The following is a 23910-nucleotide window of genomic DNA, read 5'->3' as shown; positions in this document are numbered from 1 at the left end:
GAGAACTACACGTTCACTGCCAAGCACGTGCTAATCCTAACGCAGTCACGCACAACTCTCTCATTCATGTTAACAAGTTTATGACAAAGCATTTCCCGAAACTCGAACAGCTACTAAGCACGGATTGTTCGTAAATGAAAGTACTCGCCAAACTATTAAGTTTATCGGCGTCTAATGCACTCCAGTTTTTAGTAACCGATCTTCTCAATATGCCACGCGGCATTACTATCGGAGTTCACACTACATACGACCGTACCATTTAAAGGCTGGGCTCCGACCCTTAGACTGATGTGAGCATTCTATATCTCCAAGAGAAGGCTAATAGGAAAATATTATTCTCCCGCGTTAGTCCGCGCTTTTCATGACAAACCAATCAACAAGTAACACACTTCTGAACTGTACTTTTACCGAAATAAATATTTAACATACTGATATTTTGTTTGCACTTTAGTTTATTAACTGTTTTAATTTGCACTCGAATTAGCTTTCCTTTTAGCATAAACTGGCTTAACATATTACGATACAAAATTCCCCGTCGTCTGCATTCACACTGTCTCAAAAATTTCTCACGCTAGTTCGTACAGCGTTTATCAGTAGAACAATCATCTGCATATTTACTTTATACCACATTCGCGCATCTTTCACACTACTAATAGCATATAGAAAACTGTAAAAATTAATAAACAAAAAAGCCTCCAAGAAATAAATATATCAATTCACGAAAAGCAGCCCGGAGTGGCCGCGCGGTTAGAGGCGCCATGGCACTGTCTGCGCTGCCCCTCCCGCAGGAGGTTCGAGTCCTCCCTCGGGCATGGATATGTGTGTTGTTCCTAGCACAGGTAAGTTTAAGTTAGTTTAAGCAGTGTGTAAGTCTAGGGACCGATGACCTCTGCAGTTTGGCCCCTTAAGAGCTCAAACACATTTGAACATTTTTGAACAATTCACAAAAACATTTTCTTGATCTGTTTCTTGAATGTCTCTGTGCGCTACTGTCCTCTAGCAGATTATATTAGAAATACGTACTCGACTGAACCCGCTTCAGACCATCTGTCACTGTGCACGCAGGAGTCATTCTCCCGATACACAGGCTCTAGAGAGGAGAGATACAAGGCGCCACGCTTAGTGTGCTCTACTGGGGACTGATTTGAGCGCTACAGGAGTACCTCAACAGCACCCAAGCAATTTATAGAGACACCTGCTGCTCCTGGGCGAGCACTGCCCTGTTGAAAACTGGCTCCTCAATATTATCGAATCAGAAATAACACATGAAGGAACAAGATGTCCCTAACATATTGTTACTGTGCGGCTGGTCCCGGCGAAGATCCGAGTCCTCCCTCGGGCATGGGTGAGTGTGTTTGTCCTTAGGGACTAATGACCTCAGCTGTTAAGTCCCATAAGATTTCACACACATTTGAACATTTTTTTTTGACATATTGCTGTGCCATCAGATTCATTGGTGACTACCAGCCGCGACCTAAAAGCTAATGAGCCTTTCCAAAACATCGGAAGAACGGGACCTCTTCCCGGTTTGCCGCCATACTCGCTGACGATGTGCAACTGGGGCGGTGCAAAAAAATGGTTCAAATGGCTCTGAGCACTATGGGACTCAACATCTTAGGTCATAAGGCCCCTAGAACTTAGAACTACTTAAACCTAACTAACCTAAGGACATCACACACACCCATGCCCGAGGCAGGATTTGAACCTGCGACCGTAGCAGTCCCGCGGTTCCGGACTGCAGCGCCAGAACCGCACGGCCACCGCGGGCGGCAGGGGCGGTGCAGCAGTGTGAGTAATCGCTGAACAGAATGCGACGCCACATGTCCGCAGTCATTGTTTCTCGTTCACTGAACCAATGCTACGAGATGATAGAGAATATTACAGGGAGTCCAGTACTTGTTCTCGGATGGCAGACGCAGATGTGAGGGAGCTGCGACATCCCTTTGTGGTGGTCGGACGTGGCCGACTCAAATCTTGACGACAAGTGTGCCTGCGCTCATGATTCCATGCAGGGCAACAGGAGGCCGCTGTCACATACAAATTCCCTAGAACCTACACTGATAAGCCAAAATATTATGAGCACTGCCACCGCGGCATAGGATGTAGTAATCGAAGACCCGCTGTAGGCTGCGAACCACCTGCATCTCTTCATGTCTTCCCAGACGGTGATGTCGTTTTTGAGCAGTGTAATTATCCGTGTCTCGAAGTCACAATCATGCTACAATCGTTTGAGGGGCGTTACAAGGACTCGCGTTGATGACTCACTGACCAAATTCGCCCGAAGTAAATCCTAATGAACCCATCGCTATCGGGCGCCATCATCACGTACGCAAATCAGCAACCGGCTACTTATCACACGAATTACATAACCTGTCTGGAGACATCCGGTGCCACATATCTCCAAAAACCAACCAAAAAACTGTCGGGTCCCTGATACGAAGAATCAGTGTTGTATTTTGTTCAAAACACAGATAAACAAGCTTTTAAGAAGGTAGTCGTACTGTTTTGGCTAATGAAGATAAATATTGCAGGATTCTACCAAACATGCAGACGGAGACCCATAATGAGAACCATTTAAAACTCTGTCAGCCATTAGTAACACATGTGAGTATGCGCCATGTCTGCGCCCTTAAGCCGGCCGGTGTGGCCGTGCGGTTCTAGACGCTTCAGTCTGGAACCGCGTGACCGCTTCGGTAGCAGGTTCAAATCCTGCCTCGGGCATGGATGTGTGTGATGTCGTTAGGTTAGTTAGATTTAAGTAGTTCTACGTTCTAGGGGACTGATGACCTGAGATGTTAAGTCCCATAATGCTCAGAGCCATTTTTTGCGCCCTTAACAGTTACTGCACAACATGTGACGCTGTTGAAACCTCTTATAGACAATGATACAGCTGTCCCTGACAATCGGTTTTATGCAGCACGCGTCTGGAACCGCGCGACCGCTACGGTCGCAGGTTCGAGTCCTGCCTCGGGCATGGATGTGTGTGATGTCCTTCGGTTAGTTAGGTTTAAGTAGTTCTAAGTTCTAGGGGAGTTATGACCTCAGCAGTTAAGTCCCATAGTGCTCAGAGCCATTATGAAGCCCGCACTACCTTCAAATAGATTGCCCAAGATTTTCATATTCCCTCGCTCGCTTTGTGCAAGTTATTAGCCCTACAGAGAAAATTAACAAGGCCTGTTCATAGGAAATTTAATGTAGTTAAATTTGGTTCAGTGATACGTTTTAGCTGGACGCACGATATTCGAGCTGTTGTTGTTGCTGTTGTGACCTTCAGTCCAAAGACTGGTTTGATCCAGCTCTCCATGCTACTCTATCCTGTGCAAGTCTCTTCATCTCCGAGTACCTACTGCAGCTTACATCTTTCTGAAACTTTTTAATGTATTCACCTTTTGGTCTCCGTCTTCGGGTTTACCCTCCACGCTTCCCTCCAATACTTACCTGGTGGCCCATCCCTTGATGTCTCGGAACATGTACTACCAACCAATTCCTTCTTCTAATCAAGTTGTGTCACAAATTCCTCTTCTCCCCAATTCCATTCAGTATCTCCTCATTAGTTACGTAATCTACCCATCTAATCTTCAGCATTCTTCTCTAGTTAAATCTATACTTGATGTTAGCAAATGTCTCTTCTCCAGAAACTATTTCCTTGGCACCGCCAGTCTACATTTTATATCCTCTCTACTTCGACCATAATCAGTTATTTTCTGCCGAAATAGTAAAACTTATCTACCACTTAAAGTGTCTCATTTCCTAATCTAATTCCCCCGGCATTACCTGGTTTATTCAAGAAAAACGCATTTGTAGCTCACATGTTTTACGTTTTTCTTGAATAATTCCAAATTATGGTCTCTAAAACGCATCCCAGTGAAAATTTTAACTACATTTAATTTCCTATAAAAAGGTATTGCTCATTCTTTCTGTAGGACTAATAATTTGTTCATAACGAAAGTGAGAGCGATAAAATCTCGCGTGTGATAATTGAAGGCGTTGCGCATCGCCTGAAACCCAGCGGTAGAGGCAGCTGAATCAATGTGTGCATCTTACCAGGCCTGGAAACAACACTAATCACGAACAACAATAATGCAGTGTGGTGGCCGTTCTACCGCACAGAGACAACTGCAGTTCTAATGTTTTACATGCGTCGTTACGTGGTAAATACGTGTATGAAGTTACACTGACATTCGACCATGTCTTCTGGGTGCTTCCATTTTTTTTGTTTGCAGTGTACTACCTCTCCTGCAGCTGTAATTTAGAAAGCGAAATCTAGATATGGGCCAGTAGTGAAGCCTTTTTTCAGAGGCCAACGTGTTCAGGGAATCGACGGGCTGCACTAATAACACAGAGGGGTCCAGCTGCCAGTCTGCGGCTGGAGAATTTAATCGCATGGGGAGAGGGGTGGAAGCTGATGAGGGGGGTGGGGGGGGGGAGAGGCCAGAGAGGGGAGTGAGGCAGCGCGCCGCGGACGAGCGGAGCATCCAGGGCCGCGGTCGCGCCGCTGGATGTGGATGTGGATGCGGACGCGGCTCCGCCCCCGCACTCGGCAGACGGCAGCTCATTTTCGCGCGCCGCCCATTAATCACGGCGAAGTAATTAGTTGGGATGGCGCGGGCGCCGCCGGATATGAACGCGAGACCCGCCGCCTGCCCCTCCCCTTCCCGCCCTGCAGCGACCTAATGACCTACGGACACGCCCCCACCCCCCCTCCCTACGATCTCTCCCTCCTGTCACGGCGCCTTTCCAGACAGCCGCTCGGAACCGACCGCGACGTCACTAATTTGTGCGCCACTGCGAATGGGATCATAATGGAATGCGGTAAAGCACTTGTCTTCCGTCGCCGATCTATCTGGTGAGGGGAGAGGCGAGCCGCTATATATCAAGTCAGTAATAAAGCGAGAGAAGTGCCGTTGTGGTTAAGCTGGTGCAGTGGCATTTTAAGAGCTGGGTTCACACCCTGACAGCAAATTTTCATCGCAATTAGAAGGTCAACGTGTTGCAATAGTTGTTTACATCCGGTAAAGTCTATGCAGTCTTACTGTCTTGTACATGGTCATCATAGCTCTAATAACGAACAGGATTCATCGACCTATTTAACCGTGCTAAGACCGTCTATCAAAAGGCGAAAATCAACGATGACAATTACACTGATGATAAAATCTCACTTTCTCACAAGTTGCAAAAAAATAAAAAAATAAAAATGGCTCTGACCACTATAGGACTTAACATCTCAGGTCATCAGTCCCATAGAACTTAGAACTACTTAAACCTAATTAACCTAAGGACATCACACACACCCATGCCCGAGGCAGGATTCGATCCTGCGACCGTAGCGGTCGCGCGGTTCCAGACTGAAGCGCCTAGAACCGCTCGACCACCAGCGGCCGGCCAGCAGTTGCGTCCAGTTGAAGGTTTCGTTTTTGAACTACTTCCGCAGCTACAGTTTATTTTTGTTAATCGTATACAGGGTGAATAATAGAAACGACAAACTACAGGGACGGGTTCCTGACTCAAAATGAAGGAAACAAGGTCCTATCAACATATGTCCGGAAATGTATCGTTGCCATGGTAGATGGTGCTGAGGAATAGAAGTTCCCCTGCCACGTGCCGTGTGATCCTTGTGTGTTGCAGACTGCGTGGTTTACGCAGCGTACTGTACAGTAGCAGAATGCTCCGGTATTCATGCTGAATGACAAGTCAAGATGCTGTATCTATACGGCCACGCACATGGAAACGGTCGAGGGGTAGCACGGTCATACTGAAAGAATTACCCTCACAAACACCAACCACGTCACACAAGTTTTCAAGTCCTTTTAGGGTGTTTGTGTGATAATGGATCCTTTCAGACAGACACCCAAAAAGGGACTGAAATGTTTGATTTCGTTGATGTCTGTGAGAGTACTTGTTTCGGTACAGCTGTGCTGCCTCTAACTGTTTCCATCTTTTTAGCGGTATACAAACACCACCTCCGCTTCTTCCCGTCACGAATACCGGACCATTCTGCTCCTTGGAATATGCTGCTCCCATCACACAGCCTGCAACACACAAGAAACATGCGGCGTGTGGTCAGAGGAACTGCCATTCGGCAGCACCGTGTACCGTGGCAACGTTGCGTTTCAGGACACAAGTTCATAGCTCGTTTCCTTCTCCATTTCCAAGTTAGAAATTCGTCCCTGTGGTTTTTCAGTTCTATTAATGTTCATCCCCTATAAAAGATAATGTCTGACTCATTATCGCACAACCCAAACCGCTAATAACCGTCGTTTAAGAAGGAATTTCTCAAAATTTCAGCCCTAAGGTGGTGAAGTACGGATTAAATGCTATTCAAAATATGTCGCTCTTAACGCAATTTCGAAGCCAGACCTACGAAAATTGGAGAGAAATAAAGAAATACTTGCTTCAGTATTTCTGGAAGTTAAAGCACTACGGGACTGAAATACTGGGTGACAGTTAGCGTTTTTTAAAATATATCAATATTAAACAACTACACTCCTGGAAATTGAAATAAGAACACCGTGAATTCATCGTCCCAGGAAGGGGAAACTTTATTGACACATTCCTGGGGTCAGATACATCACATGATCACACTGACAGAACCACAGGCACATAGACACAGGCAACAGAGCATGCACAATGTCGGCACTAGTACAGTGTATATCCACCTTTCGCAGCAATGTAGGTTGCTATTCTCCCATGGAGACGATCGTAGAGATGCTGGATGTAGTCCTGTGGAACGGCTTGCCATGCCATTTCCACCTGGCGCCTCAGTTGGACCAGCGTTCGTGCTGGACGTGCAGACCGCGTGAGACGACGCTTCCTCCAGTTTCAAACATGCTCAATAGGGGACAGATCCGGAGATCTTGCTGGCCAGGGTAGTTGACTTACACCTTCTAGAGCACGTTGGGTGGCACGGGATACATGCGGACGTGCATTGGAACAGCAAGTTCCCTTGCCGGTCTAGGAATGGTAGAACGATGGGTTCGATGACGGTTTGGATGTACCGTGCACTATTCAGTGTCCCCTCGACGATCACCAGAGGTGTACGGCCAGTGTAGGAGATCGCTCCCCACACCATGATGCCGGGTGTTGGCCCTGTGTTCCTCGGTCGTATGCAGTCCTGATTGTGGCGCTCACCTGCACGGCGCCAAACACGCATACGACTATCATTGGCACCAAGGCAGAAGCGACTCTCATCGCTGAAGACGACACGTCTCCATTCGTCCCTCCATTCACGCCTGTCGCGACACCACTGGAGGCGGGCTGCACGATGTTGGGGCGTGAGCGGAAGATGGCGTAACGGTGTGCGGGACCGTAGCCCAGCTTCATGGAGACGGTTGCGAATGGTCCTCGCCGATACCCCAGGAGCAACAGTGTCCCTCATTTGCTGGGAAGTGGCGGTGCGGTCCCCTACGGCACTGCGTAGGATCCTACGGTCTTGGCGTGCATCCGTGCGTCGCTACGGTCCGGTCCCTGGTCGACGGGCACGTGTACCTTCCGCCGACCACTGGCCACAACATCGATGTACTATGGAGACCTCACGCCCCACGTGTTGAGCAATTCGGCGGTATGTCCACCCAGCCTCCCGCATGCCCACTATACACCCTCGCTCAAAGTCCGTCAACAGCACATACGGTTCACGTCCACGCTGTCGCGGCATGCTACCAGTGTTAATGACTGCGATGGAGCTCCGTATGCCACGGCAAACTGACTGACACTGACATAGGCGGTGCACAAATGCTGCGCAGCTAGCGCCATTCGACGGCCAACACCGCGGTTCCTGGTGTGTCCGCTGTGCCGTGCGTGTGATCATTGCTTGTACAGCCCTCTCGCAGTGTCCGGAGCAAGAATGGTGGGTCTGACAGACCGGTGTCAATGTGTTCTTTTTTCCATTTCCAGGAGTGTATTTTTTAAAGCTGCATCTACAAAACTTATATTTGACTACTGGGTTACAAATACAAAAATACCTGTTTCAGTGTTTTTGGAAATTCGATTCGTATAGTAGTCAAATAGAGGTGAAATATTATATGAAACTATTTCGTTACGAAAGCCTTTTTAAAACTAAAACAATGAAACTCTGAATTTGGCTTCTTGGTAAAATAAAGTCTGTGTTTCATTGTTTATGGAAATTTAACCCCTATGGAGTGTAACTGGGGAGGAAAGTTTTTATGTTGACATTTCATTATGCAAGCATTTTTGAAGTTAAGTCTGTGAAAATTTGTGTTTTGCTTCTGGATAAAAAATAAGAAATAGGGATTTCACTGTTTTGGAAATTCAGTCGCTAGGGACTGTTTTATGAAAATATGTCATTGTGAATGAGTATTTAAAGCTAAATCTTTGAATACTGGTATTTGTCTTCTCGGGTAAGAATGCAAAAAAATCCATGTTTCACTGTTTTTGGAAATGCAATCTCTAAGGGGATAAAATAGGGCTGCATTGATTCACTGACTCATCGTCAACCAGCCCAAAATTTTAAGGAAAGAAACTTGAAATTTTGGGAGTACGTGTATCCTATTACGTGGAAGTAATATCAGAAGGGATTTTTCGAAATTTCTGTCCTAATAGGGTGAAATAGATGATTAAATATTTTTTGAAAATATTTCGCTATTAACGCTATTTTGAAGCTAGAACTACGAAAATATGTATTTGGTTTCTCAGTCAGGTGTAAAAGAATACATGTTCCAGCGTTCTTTTAAATTCACCCACTAAGAGGTTAAAGCCTTAGGTGAAAAGTTTATGAAAATAAATCCTTATTAAAGAACTACTAAAGTATTTTAAAGCTACATCTGTGAAAACTGGTATATGACTTTTAGGTTAGAAATAATAAAAATATAACTTTCAGTTTTTTCCCAAAATTCAGTCCCTAAAGGAATGAAAATTTATTAAATTATTTCCTCATAAAATCATTTTTAAAGCTACAGCTATGAAAATATTTGATTTCTCTGTTAAAAATCTAAAAACTAAAAAAAGTATAAATGTTTGACCCTTTTTTTGGAGATTCAACCTCTAAGGGAGTGAAATTGTGGACAAAAATTTTTAGGAGAACATTTGGTTACATTTCAAAATTTTTTAAAGTTAATTCAGCGGAAACTGATATTTCACTTCTAGGTTACATATAAAACTATATGTGTTAGAGGGTGATAGTTGCTACGGACATATCAGCGCAAGAACTCAAAATCCGTTATAAACGAAAACGGTGTATACTGGCTATCAGAATCGCCTTTTTGTTCAGATGTACATTCGTAAACTACCATGACGCTGTGTCAGTACTTAGTGTGAAAAGATTCGAAGATGATACGGTTTGTGAACAACAAAAATTCCATTACAGGAAAACAAAGAAAATCTGTGCACACCATACATCCCACGCGAGGGAAGCAGCAGATATTAAGCTAGTTTGCCTATTAATATTTCACGTACCTTCGTTTTCAAAGTCCCTAACTTACGATGTTGGGTGGCGTTCGGCTCGAAGGTAGGCCGGTTCGAGTACTGGTAGTGCAGAAGTTGCGCTGTAGATATGTCGGCTGCAAAGCGAGGGGGAGTGGTGGCATAAAGCTCCTGATACGTGGTCATTCCACACCTCTCATCTCTCTGCAGTGTCCAATGAATTGAGGGAATGTGACACTGTTGATGGCGATTTGTTTGTCGAATGGGGACGTTAAGTTCGGCGGTCACCTTGGCGCTACTGGAGTGGAAGTAGGCCGCGTGTTGGCCCCGACTTCGACACTCTTCTTTCCCTTCACCCATAACAACACAACCCGAACACTACATTGTATAAGCAGTCATCACAGTCATCAACACGACACAGATACACACCTGACACTTCATAAAAGGTCAGAGGAAGGTAAGGGCAAGCCTCCTCCAGCCTTCCCACGAGAGACGACGTAAGATGCATGTATCTGCTCTCCTACACTCTTTGTGACAGTATGGGACCGCTTTGCGAAGATTAAAATTGCATGTTTTTGCCATTTGTGTTGACTTTGCTGCCCCATTTCCTGGCACTCACTCTTGAATACAATTTCGAATTGAAATCTCCTGCTCCGAGTCCAACTCGATAGCTTGGATATACACAAGAATAGAATGAGTGCTCGAGAATGGGACTGCATCCCGGAATATACTGGCATGAAACTAAAGTAATGAAATAGAGGCAATGCTTAGATGTAAAACATCTACTTCGAGACCAAACACTTTATCAGCTACAGACTGCTAAATAGAAGCCTCTTTAGATAACGAATTATATCAACGAACTTCCTCAGAAGGATATGATGATTGGATTTTCGATCAGATGATGACAGTGTAAGTGGCCTTCACAAAAACTGTTATTTTTAAGCATAAATCAGTTCCACATTAACGCATTAGCATGTTTACCAAGTTTTGCTGTCGGACAATAATTACAGCCACAATGGACCTCCGTTAGTAGCTGTAGTTTAGTTATAACCACCCAACTATGGAACCACCCAGCTAGGGAACACTTTGGGTAGAAGTACCTTTACAAGTAACTCCACACATGTTCTCCAGACTGAAAGAAAGACACATATGAGATGTCACTTGTGCAACAGCACTCTTTTGTAACGTCTTTCTGAGTCAAACGTCATTTCCTCGACCAGCTGAGCAAATGACTCAATAGCTTCCTGGCTTACAAGTAGCTTCATTCTGAACACAGAGATTTTCCTAATATGTATGCTTCACCCAGTGACCGCGGCCACTTCGTACTACACATGCCAACTGGAGCTACTAGCGACTGCCTGCAGCTATGAGGGTCAGTCAAAAAGTAATGCCTCCTATTTTTTCACTACGTTTAATTGTCAGGAAATTTAAATGCAATTACATAGGTTGAAAACCACAACATTGAGGATCATTTTGTCATTTTTCAATGTATTCTCCGCCCATCTCTACAGTTTTGGTCCATCTTTGAACAAGGGCATGTATCCCAGCACGGTAAAAATCACAGCTCTGCTTCCTAAGCCATTGACGCACGGATGTTTTGACGGCCTCCTCATCTTAAAAATGAATCCCACGATGAGCTTCTTTTAGTAGCCCGAACAGATGGAAGTCTGATGGTGCCAGGTCAGGGCTGTATGGGGGATGAGGCAAAACTTCCCATCCAATTTTGACAATCTCGTCAGATGTGTGACGACTGGTGTGTGGTCTTGCATTGTCATGCAAAAGAAGAACATCTGCCATTGATTTTGTTGGGCGAACTCGCTGAAGACATGCTTTAAGTTTTTTGAGGGTTGTGACGTATAGAATAGAATTTATTGTGCATCCCTTCTCCAAAAAATCAACCAGAATCACACCCTCTGTATCCCAGAAAACTGTTGCCATAACTTTCCCTGCCGATCGCACAGTTTTGAATTTTTTCTTCCTCGGCGAGCTTGTGTGACGCCACTCCATTGACTGCCTCTTTGATTCGGGTTCAAAGAAATGCACCCATGTTTCGTCCCCGGTCACAATTTTTTTCAGAAACTCATCTCCCTCCAAACGGAAGCGCTGCAAGTGTTGGGAGGCTATTGTTTTCCTTGCCTCTTTATTCTGATCGGTTAACATTCTTGGAACCCACCGTGCACAAACTTTTGAGTACCCCAATTGTTTAATAATCGTGATCACACTGCCTTTAGTAAGAGAAACAATGCGACACACTTCATCTGCAGTCACCCGACGGTCACCACGAATGATGTCATCAACTTGCTGAATGTTGTGTGGAGTCACTGCACTCACCGGCCTGCCGCTCCACTTTTCGTCAGTCAACGGTGTTTGCCCTTCAGCTTCCTTACAACAACGAACCCATCGTCTAACAGTGCTGACATCCACTGTCACAACACCATACACCTTCTTCAGTCTTTCATGAATGCGTATGGGCGTTTCACCTTCTGCATTCAAGAATTCAATCACACAACGCTGTCTCAAACGAACATCGATGTCGGCCATCTTACAAACTTCTGCTGTGCTGCCACCTGTTGACACAGAAAGTTACTACTGCAGTGGATTGCAGAAGAAGGTTTGAGGAATGGCGCCAAATTCAAATTTTTCACTTAACTTAATTTTTTTAAGTAGAAAAAAAATGGGTGGCATTACTTTTTGACCGACCCTCGTATCTGCCAGGCGCGTGGCCAGGATCTGCTGCTCGGCGGACAACTCCCTGAACCAGTGACTCTAGGAGGTGAGCTGGCCGACATGGTCTGGCGCCGGACTCCAGGACTTGTCCGCCGCTGTTGCCCACGGTGCCGGCGCTGGCTGTCGCTGTTGCTTTGTTGTGCCGCTGCCTGCCTTCCACTGCATCGCACCGCCACATCTGACGTCGACGGGTCGCTGCCTTTGTCAGCTCGGCAATGCCCGTCTCCTCTGCCACGAATGGAGCACCTAACCTGCACGCGTTCTAAATGCTGGATGACGCAGGAATTCAAGCATCCTGTGGAATAGCTCATGAATGGCACAAACTGAGCTAAGGCCAGTTTTGGTCATTTCATTTTGTGGCCTAATATTCTTGTGTTTCAGTATTTGAAATCTTTGTTGATGACCAAGTTCTTATAGCTAGGAACACACTTCGAGAAGCCCTTTATAAATTAAATTTCGGAGCTTTAATATAAGTTCATAGGCTTCTAGGACCAGAGACATTCTGAATGAAATAATTTTTGGTACTAGGCTGTGTCACTGTAAAACCCTATGCAATAAATTGCCGACGTTTCGACCGCTTCGCCCCTCTTCACGGTAGTTAACTGTTGGATACTGGTGAACATCTTTCCTATTTACTGCCTATTTCGGTTATCTGATGGCTTCAGAAGGTCACACTTCTTGGATGTCACTGAACAATTTGAAGAGAGGTTGGTATCGAAGGGGACGGCATTACTATGGACTACTGCGGTGACTGGTTGGATGGCAGCTACAGCAGGTGAGCCGGCCGATATGCCCGAGTGGTTCTAGGCGCTTCAGTTCGGAACTGCGCTGCTGCTACCGTCGCAGGTTCGAATCCTACCTCGGGTATGGATGTGTGTGATGTCCTTAGATTAGTTAGGTTTAAGTAGTTCTAAGTCTAGGATAATGATGACCTCAGATGTTAAGTCCCATAGTGCTTAGAGCCATTTGAACATTTGTAGTAGGTGATCGGTCGGAAAAAGCGTATCGGCAGGCTGTTGCTTGTGTCGCTCTAGTAAGTGATTACGGACGACCCTCGTTGGTGACTGCTAGGCAATAGCAAATTGGCTTCTTGTATCCAGGGGCTATTGTTTTCCTGCGGCGAAACATTAAGGCCGCGTGGCACTTCTCTCGTGGTCGCTGTTTTTACTGTTAAACCAGGTCAAATGGTGCAGCTGGCTGGTTAACACACGCCCTCCGCCGAGCTGGAATCGCTGGCAGCCATGCCGTAGGTAACTTGTAGCCATCTTCCTTGTTCATGATATTAAGGAGTTTGATCACGTGAGAAGCCACTCTTATATTCTGCTGTTGCATCGACAGCTGGCGAGCAAGCAAGCGAAGTTATTTAAGACCGATAGGCAAGATTTTGCGTCGCGGACGAGTTAAACACATATTCCAGAATACCCGCAAGATCTGCTGCGGCCCAGTAAGAGTCCTGTGAATGCTCTCCATACCGCTGGCGCCTACAAACTTCGGTGGTAATGCGGCGAAGTCTGTGTTTGTGAAACCGGGAGATCTATTAGCACTCGTTTGTGGGAACATCAACGTTACGTACGGCTTGGACAGAACAACAAGTCAGCTGAAGCTGAACACAACCAGGAATGCAGCCGTTCTATCAATTTTCAAATATCTTGTTCACCTTCTCGGAAGCCACAGGTCCATTAGGGGAAAGTAGGATAAGATATTGAAGTAACCAAACTCCATAACATGGACACTGAGTATGGCTACAAGTTAACTATGGCCAGGCTGCTAGCGATTCCAGTCCGAAGGACCACCTGAAGCGGGTTTAGCGGCATATACAACGGCCCGGGCGCTGCCATGCGACGTTAACGATTTGCTGCAAGACAACGGTATAGCCTGGATACAAGCCGCTGATTTGGTGCTGCATGCAATGACAGTTGACTTACAATCACTTACTAGAGCGTCCTAGGCGCCTACTGATAACATACTAGAGTTGCCTTGAGTGAGACATCAGAACAACACAGGTAATTAATTACCTACCGCACAGACATTCACCTCCGTAGCATCCTCTCTTAGAATTGTCCAGGGACATCCCAGTTACGTGACTTCGGTAGCCAACAGATAACCGAAATAGGCAGTATATAGGGGAAGACATTCACCACTGTCCAGCAGCTAATCACCCAGAAGTGGGCCACAACAAGTCAGTCTAAACGTCGGCAGTTTAGTTGCTACAGCGTTTTGCAATGACGCTACCTAATATGCAAAATTATTTTATTCAAAATCAGAGCTTTAACGAAACAATCTTGAAACTAAAATCGGAAGTAATTGAATCTAAAGATTAAAATCGCATCCGAAGCAAAAATGTAAAAAACGAGCAGACAACAAAGTGAATGAAATCATCTTCTTGAAAAAGACCATATCCGTGGCAAACTAAAAATATGTACAGAAAACAGATGAAAGATTCATTTACGTTAATGGGACGATATACGGAAAACGAAATAAAAAGTTTAGGGAGGAAACTGTATTAAAGTTCTACAGAACATTGACAGTACCATCTTTATTTTATGGCATGGAGACCTGGACAGAAGCATGTAGAAATGAACAAAAAAACGAGATTTTTAAGAAGAGTAACTGTATACATACTACCCAATATTAGAATACAACAATCAAACAAGAACTGGGACTTAAAGGCCTAAATGAACAGATCAAGGGATGAAAAAATAATTGGGGAGATCATGTCATAAATAAGGAATAAAAATTAGAACGGCCGAAATAGTGATGATAATTGACCAATAGAGAAAAGATCAACAGGTACACCAGGAATAAGGTGGACACGTCAGATAAAAAAGTAGCAGCAGGCAATATTGGTGCTGAACAAGAGGGTGTAACAAGCAAATGCCTAATATCTGAAGAAAGAAGAAAGATCTGAATATTTATCAAGTATTCAGCCGGGTGGTTTCATCCAGCAAGCGTGGCCATTTGGGAAGCCGACTTCTCACCATCTTCAGGCATTCCTGGAGCCTGACTGATCTCTGATGGATACCAACTTTATATGCTCTTCACTCTCCCGCATAAATTCAAAATTAAAGGCTGCTCGCAGGCGATGCTGTTCTTCTTAGGGAGGTTGTAATGCCAAAAGACTTTACCTATAGGCAGGAAGATCTGCAGAGGTACGACGATCGGTGGAGTGGCTGGCAGCTGTCGATCACTCCCAGAAAGAAATCTGAACTTTCATTCGCTGCTCCCAAGTGAGCGACGATTCCTTTCTCAGAGAAAAAATCGTCTTTCACACGCTGTCCACTCGCATCATGTGAAGGATACCCTAAGGCTAGCTACTGACCAACACAGTAATTGTGGCTGCGCGTTTTTTATTATTTTCATTTTTTTTAATCAAGTGTAAAATATACACAGAGTGAGTTACGGGGTATTGTTCCTTCAACGACCATACTTCGAGCTAGGGCTTGCGCAAAATTGCGTGGCCCTAGCTCACACGTCCCTTCTCATTTTGACCACTGGGTGAATCCATTATTTTGTCCTGAAGACGTTGCCACCTGAGTCTCGTGTCGACTGCTGGTCTGTACGCTTTCTCTGTTAGGGGTGGCCATGCCATCCCACTTGTCAACTGTTTGCAGCATCCCGACCAGAGTCCTTGGAGCGTTTTGTCGGTATCTTTATTCTATGGAACATGGCATCACAGTGTCGAAGCATCATCGGCGCGCGGAAGGTGCTTTACTCTCAGCATAGGTGATTATGTGCAGTGTCACAAGGAGATACTGTGTTCCAGCAAAGATGAAGAAAAAGTAGAAGGAAATTTAACATTTAGGTAATTTTGGTGAACTTGTTGTCAGAAAACAAACCTTATTTCCAGGTGGCACAAACTGCACCAGTCTAAAGTTCTATTCATCTGAGAAAATGAGTGATTTACAGGAGGCATCTCATCTTGATCCTTAGTACATAAGTTAAGCTAAGATACGTCCGGTTTTTATTCTTTTTTTTTACTATTTATATGTTCATATTGTCCCCCTCCGTAGCGTAGCGGTAGCTTTACCGCCTACCAGGCAGGGGGCCCGGGTTCGATTCCCGGCAGGGGACTGGGTGGTGTGTATCCTTCATCATAATTTCTATGATCATTGACTTGCAAGTCACCGATGTGGCGTCACCCATAATGGACTTACAATACGGCGGCCGAACTCCCCCAAATGGGGTCTCCCGACCAACAATGCCATACGATCATTTCCATTTCATTTTCATGTTATTCATATTCTATAACATTTACAAGATGCAGAAGATCATCATACAATGGGAAGGTGGTAGTTGAATTTATAGATATACGAGGTAATCGTACAGAGCTTCTTTCCCCCTTGCAACTTCGGTCAGATTAGTTGCTGGTTGTATTACAATCTCTGCCTTCTTCTGCAGTTTTTACCCTCTATAGCTCCCTCTAGTACCGTGGAAGTTACCTTGTGATGTCTTAACAGACATCCTACCATCCTCTTCGCTCTCCTCGTCAGTGTTATCCAAATATTCGTTTCCTCGCCGATTCTCCGGAGAACCTCCCCATTCCTTATCACTTTGAATGACGCTAGAAATTTCCGTAAAGAGGGCAGGTCCGACATATCTGCAGATGAAACAGGTATTAGTAGTAGTCATTCAGACTCAACGACAGACCATATTGTTCAAAGGGAGTAATACATGCGGCTCTTTCAAAAGGACAACGGCTCATTCTAGGACTCACAGGTAAAAAACATTCATCAAGTGAGTATACTGTTGTGGAGAATTAAAGAAATTTGTTCAATTACTGGCCGTACTGACATAACTTGTTACTATGATACTTTACAGACTCGCTAGCTGTCAAACTATGCCTTCCCTATCGCGTGGCGGTCGATCACAAGGAAACCTTCAGCACTATCATTGTGACCTGTCCTTCGTGCGCATTCTACAATATTCTTTTTCAAACGAATACCTAAAGTGCGGTGGCTTACTGGTCTGAAATGAGTAACGAAACGATAAGTCGTACACACGCTTGTTTATGTTCAATACGGCGTCATGCTCCACGAGCAGCACGCAAGGACACGCTGTTCATGAATTTACAATTGTTATGGCCATCGAACGGATCGTCTGGTCTGCACAACTTCAGTGCGGCATTCCGTTAGGTTGGCAGCCTGTCGCGGGTGGAGGCAGGTGTCATTAGTCGCCGCTGCGGTGCGGTAAATACACGACTGGGCACGGCCTGCGGATTGGGCGCGATGTCCGCAATCGATAGGTGGCACGCGAGCGCTCGCACGCACGCAGCTTAGCTTGGCCAAGGTCGGCGCCGATTCGCCTCACCGCGCCTCAGGAGTCGAACGGGCGCAATCGATGTGTGCTCGCGCCGGACCTGGGTCGACCGCGGCTTTCGCGCCCCGCTGCACGCGACAGGCAGGCGCCCGGCGCACCGGCAACACCCAAACACGCCGTCGCCGTGGCGCTTCAAGCTAAGGGCTGATTCGACGCTTTGCTTACCACGGAAAATCGCCAAACTGCCGTACGTTTTGAGATGTTTCCTGAGTTTTTCTTAAGTCTTCGAAGGAACCACTCGAATAACGAATTCACGGTATGCTCATACTGATGACTCCAGTTTGCTAGTGTCGACACATCTTATTACTGTCTGTATATGAAGTGCAAATAGGGCCCCAAGATAGCGTATTGAGATGCCGAAACTCTTTCGCAAAACAAAATAAGTTCTCAAAAAGTTTGGCTTTTTGGGGATTTTTCTTGGTTAATATTTGACCAGCCGCTGCCTGGCGTCCACAATAGAGATTCAAAGTTTTCCCATAGCAACAAACTGCTCTTCAATTATTATACACACTCACCGGTCAAAATATCGGCCGTTTATTTATAACAGCACTTTGGTCATGAAATGAAATGAGCGTATGGCATTGTTGGCTGGGAGGTCACATTAGGGGGAGTTCAGCCGCCGAGTGGAAGTCTTATTTCAGTCGACGCCACATTGGGCGACTTAGATGCCGGTGATGAGGATGAAATGACGATGAGAACAACACAACACCCAGTCCACTAGCGGAGAAAATCTCCAACCCGGCTGTGAATCGAACCCAGGCCTATTGCATAGGAGGCAAGCACGTAACTACCCAACTAGGCAGGCGCACACTTTGGTCATATTGGAGAGCTATAGACGGTGAAGAACTGCCACCAAGAGGTCATATGACTTTCCTCCACTTACGTAAATTATGGCACTTGCGCTGATCTGACTCGCTCCTGGGGTCAACTATAGCTTTCCTACGACGCAGTTCTTTATTAGATAAGGACTTTTTAAAACTGTACTTCGATTGGCTGGAGATAACGGAAGGCGAAGAGAGGGAGAGAGGGCTCTAAATATTCTGTTAACGCAACTGGATTATTTCCACAGTCTTGAAATTTTCAGTATTGAATTTTTACTGGCTGGATTAAGGAGCGAGGAGGGGACATGGGGCGTGGTTTTCAGCTGACAAGGATGATGCGTACTGGTAGCAGTGATGATGTCGCTAGTGTGCATGGTGAGCCCTCTAGGTCAACGACATAGGTGTACCGGAATGCCCAAGCTAAACAAGGTGTACAGGACCGCCTATCATTACTTCTACGAATGTTTAACATACCACGGTTTTAAATAGGACTGAAAAGTGTAAACTAATTTCTCCTAGCCCTCTACAGATTCCTAACTCGATACACATATTCCTAAAAAGTCTCTAACTGTTAATTTGTAACAGCTACTACTAAAGGGAAACGTGGGGCACGTTCAGTACAAAAGTGATGCATGAATCATTCACCTCCTTACTATTACACTACTTACTAATTGATACATGAATAATTCACCGCCTTATCATTTTGTACTTATAGCGTGTCAGTTGTTGAACTACACTCCTGGAAATGGAAAAAAGAACACATTTACACCGGTCTGTCAGATCCACCATACTTGCTCCGGACACTGCGAGAGGGCTGTACAAGCAATGATCACACGCACGGCACAGCGGACACACCAGGAACCGCGGTGTTGGCCGTCGAATGGCGCTAGATGCGCAGCATTTGTGCACGGCCTATGTCAGTGTCAGCCAGTTTGCCGTGGCATACGGAGCTCCATCGCAGTCTTTAACACTGGTAGCATGCCGGGACAGCGTGGACGTGAACCGTATGTGCAGTTGACGGACTTTCAGCGAGGGCGTATAGTGGGCATGCGGGAGGCCGGGTGGACGTACCGCCGAATTGCTCAACACGTGGGGCGTAAGGTCTCCACAGTACATCGATGTTGTCGCCAGAGGTCGGCGGAAGGTGCACGTGCCCGTCGACCTGTGACCGGACCGCAGCGACGCACGGATGCACGCCAAGACCGTAGGATCCTACGCAGTGCCGTAGGGGACCGCACCGCCACTTCCCAGCAAATTAGGGACACTGTTGCTCCTGGGGTGTCGGCGAGGACCATTCGCAACCGTCTCCATGAAGCTGGGCTACGGGCCCGCACACCGTTAGGCCGTCTTCCGCTCACGCCCCAACATCGTGCAGCCCGCCTCCAGTGGTGTCGCGACAGGCGTGAATGGAGGGACGAATGGAGACGTGTCGTCTTCAGCGATGAGAGTTGCTTCTGCCTTGGTGCCAATGATGGTCGTATGCGTGTTTGGCGCCGTGCAGGTGAGCGCCACAATCAGGACTGCATACGACCGAAGCACACAGGGCCTACACCCGGCATCATGGTGTGGGGGGCGATCTCCTACACTGGCCGTACACCTCTGGTGATCGTCGAGGGGACACTGAATAGTGCATGGTACATCCAAACCGTCATCTAACCCATCGTTCTACCATTCCTAGACCGGCAAGGGTACTTGCTGTTCCAACAGGACAATGCACGTCCGCATGTATCCCGTGCCACCCAACGTGCTCTAGAAGGTGTAAGTCAACTACCCTGGCCAGCAAGATCTCCGGATCTGTCCCCCATTGAGCATGTTTGGGACTGGATGAAGCGTCGTCTCACGCGGTCTGCACGTCCAGCACGAACTCTGGTCCAACTGAGGCACCAGGTGGAAATGGCATGGCAAGCCGTTCCACAGGACTACATCCAGCATCTCTACGATCGTCTCCATGGGGGAATAGCAGCCTGCATTGCTGCGAAAGGTGGTTCTGTCAGTATGATCATGTGATGTATCTGATCCCAGGAATGTGTCAATAAAGTTTCCCCTTCCTGGGACAATGAATTCACGGTGTTCTTATTTCAATTTCCAAGAGTGTATATAAAAAAACGCCTCCCCATGAACCATGGACCTTGGCGTTGGTGAGGAGGCTTGCGTGCCTCAGCGATACAGATAGCCGTACCGTAGATGCAACCACAATGGAGCGGTATCCGTTGAGAGGCCAGACAAACGTGTGGTTCCTGAAAAGGGGCAGCAGCCTTTTCGGTAGTTACTAGGGCAACAGTCTGGATGATTGACTGATCTGGCCTTGTAACACTAATCAAAACGGCCTTGGTTTTTCCCGAGGGTATGCAGCTTTACTGTATGGTTAAATGATGATGGCGTCCTCTTGGGTAAAATATTCCGGAGGTAAAATAGTCCCCTATTCGGATCTCCGGGCGGGGACTACTCAGTAGGACGTGTTATCAGGCGAAACAAAACTGGCGTTTTACGGATAGGAGCGTGGAATGTCAGATCCCTTAATCGGGCAGGTAGGTTAGAAAATTTAGAAAGGGAAATGGATAGGTTAAAGACAGATATAGTGGGGATTAGTGAAGTTCGGTGGAAGGAGGAACAAGACTTCTGGTCAGGTGACTACAGGGTTATAAACACAAAATCAAATAGGGTTAATGCAGGAGTAGGTTTAATAATGAATTGGAAAATAGGAATGCGGGTAAGCTACTACAAACAGCATAGTGAACGCATTATTGTGGCCAAGATAGATACGAAGCCCACGCCTACTACAGTAGTACAAGTTTATATGCCAACTAGCTCTGTAGATGATAAAGAAATTGAAGAAATGAATGAGGAAATAAAATAAATTATTCAGATTGTGAAGGGAGACGAAAATTTAATAGTCATGGAAGACTGGAATTCGGCAGTAGGAAAATGAAGAGAAGGAAACGTAGTAGCTGAATATGGGTTGGAGGTAAGAAATGAAAGAGGAAGCCGTCTGGTAAAATTTAGCACAGAGCACAAATTAATCATACCTAACAGTTGATTCAAGAATCATGAAAGAAAGTTGTATACATGGAAGAACCCTGGAGATACTAAAATGTACCAGATAGATTATATAACGGTAAGACAGAGATTTAGGAACCAGGTTTTAAACTGTAAGACATTACCAGGGGCAGATGTGGATTCTGACCACAATCTATTGGTTATGACCTGTAGATTAAAACTGAAGAAACTACAAAAAGGTGGGAATTTAAGGAGATGGGACCTGGATGAAGTGACTAAACCAGAGGTTGTACAGAGTTTCAGGGAGAGCAAAAGGGAACAATTGACAGGAATGGGGGGAAAAGTACAGTAGAAGAAGAATGGGTAGCTTTGAGGAATGAAGTAGTGAAGGCAGCTGAGGATCAAGTGGGTAAAAAGACGAGGGCTAGTAGAAATCCTTGGTTGACAGAAGAAATACTGAATTTAATCGATGAAAGGAGAAAATATAAAAATGCAGTAAATGAAGCCGGTGAAGTGCAAAATGGCTAAGCAGGAACGGCTAGAGGACAAATGTAAGGATGTAGAGGCTTATATCACTAGGAGTAAGATGGATTCAGCCTACGGGAAAATTAAAGAGACCTTTGGAGAAAAGAGAGCCACTTGTATGAATATCAAAACCTCAGATGGAAACACATTTCTAAGCAAAGAAGGGAAAGCAGAAAGGTGGAAGGAGTATATAGAGGGTCTTTACAAGGACGATGTACTTGAGGACAATATTATGGAGATGGAAGAGGACGTTGAGGAAGATGAAAGGGGAGACATAATACTGCGTGAAGAGTTTGACAAAAGCCCTGAAAGACCTGAGTCGAAAGAAGGTCCCGGGAGAAGACAACATTCCATTAGAACTACTGACAGCCTTGGGAGAGCCAGTCCTGACGAAACTACCATCTGGTGATCAAAATGTATGAAACAGGCGAAATACCCTCAGACTTCAAGAAGAATATAATAATTCCAATCCCAAAGAAAGCAGGTGTTGACAAATGTGAAAATTACCGAACTATCACTTTAATAAGTCAAGGCTGCAAGAAAACTAACGCGGATTTTTTACAGACGAACGGAAGAAACTAGCAGAAGCCGACCTCTTGGAAGATCAGTTTGGATTCCGTAGAAATGTTGGAACACGTGAGGCAATACTGACCCTACGACTTATCTTAGAAGCTAGATTAAGGAAAGGCAAACGTACGTTTCTAGCATTTGTAGACTTAGAGAAAGCTGTTGACAATGTTGACTGGAATACGCTCTTTCAAATTCTGAAGGTGGCAGGGGTAAAGTACAGGGAGTGAAAGGCTATTTATAGTTTGTACAGAAACCAGATGGCAGAAATAAGAGTCGAGGGGTATGAAAGGGAAGCATTGGTTGGGAAGGGACTGAGACAGGGTTGTAGTCTCTCCCCGATGTTATTCAATCTGTATATTGAGCAAGCAGTGAAGGAAACAAAAATTCGGAGTAGGTATTAAAATCCACGGAGAAGAAATAAAAACTTTGAGGTTCACCGATGACATTGTAATTCTGTCAGAGACAGCGAAGGACTTGGAAGAGTAGTTGAATGGAATGGATAGTGTCTTGAAAGGAGGGTATAAGATGAACGTCAACAAAAGCAAAACGAGAATAATGGAATGTAGTCGAATTAAATCGGGTGATGCTGAGGGAATTAGATTAGAAAATGAGGCACTTAAAGTAGTAAAGAAATTTTGCTATTTGGGGAGCAAAATAACTGATGACGGTCGAAGTAGAGAGGATATAAAACGTAGACTGGCAATGCAAGGAAAGCGTTTCTGAAGAAGAGAAATTTGTTGACATCGAGTATAGATTTAAGTGTCACGAAGTCATTTCTGAAAGTATTTGTATGGAGTGTAGCCCTGTATGGAAGTGAATCATGGACGATATATAGTTTGGACAAGAAGAGAATAGAAGCTTTTGAAATGTGGTGCTACAGAAGAATGCTGAAGATTAGATGGGTAGATCACATAACTAATGAGGAAGTATTGAATAGTATTGAGGAGAAGAGAAGTTTGTGGCACAACTTGACTAGAAGAAGGGATCGGTTGGTAGGACATGTGTTGAGGCATCAAGGGATCACCAATTTAGTATTGTTGGGCAGCGTGGAGGGTAAAAATCGTAGAGGGAGACCAAGAGATGAATACACTAAACCGATTCAGAAGGATGTAGGTTGCAGTAGGTACTGGGAGATGAAGCAGCTTGCACAGGATAGAGTAGCATGGAGAGCTGCATCTCAGGACTGAAGACCACACACACACACACACACACACACACACACACACACACACACACACACATAAAAAAAAATTAGTTACAAACTACATACTGTATTCAACATTCAAACGTCACTACAGATATTCTGATTTAGTTTATTACGTGTTAGATACACCTGCCGTCATTGGCTATGATGTGGCGTAGATGAATAGCAAAATTCTGCATGATCCGCTGAAGTACCGCACCATCGACGCTGTCGATGACCTCCTCAATGGCTGTTTTCAGCTCAGAATTGGTTTTGGCGTTGTTGCTGTACAACTCGTCTTTAATAAATCCCTACAAAAAGGAGTCGCATTTGTTCAGATCCGGAGAATATGGCGGCCAATCGAGATTGGCCCCTGGGTACACCAAAGACAGAATT

This window comes from Schistocerca gregaria, chromosome 2, assembly GCF_023897955.1.
Source record: "Schistocerca gregaria isolate iqSchGreg1 chromosome 2, iqSchGreg1.2, whole genome shotgun sequence".
Lineage (NCBI taxonomy): Eukaryota > Metazoa > Arthropoda > Insecta > Orthoptera > Acrididae > Schistocerca > Schistocerca gregaria.
This window is presented reverse-complemented; position numbering follows the sequence as displayed.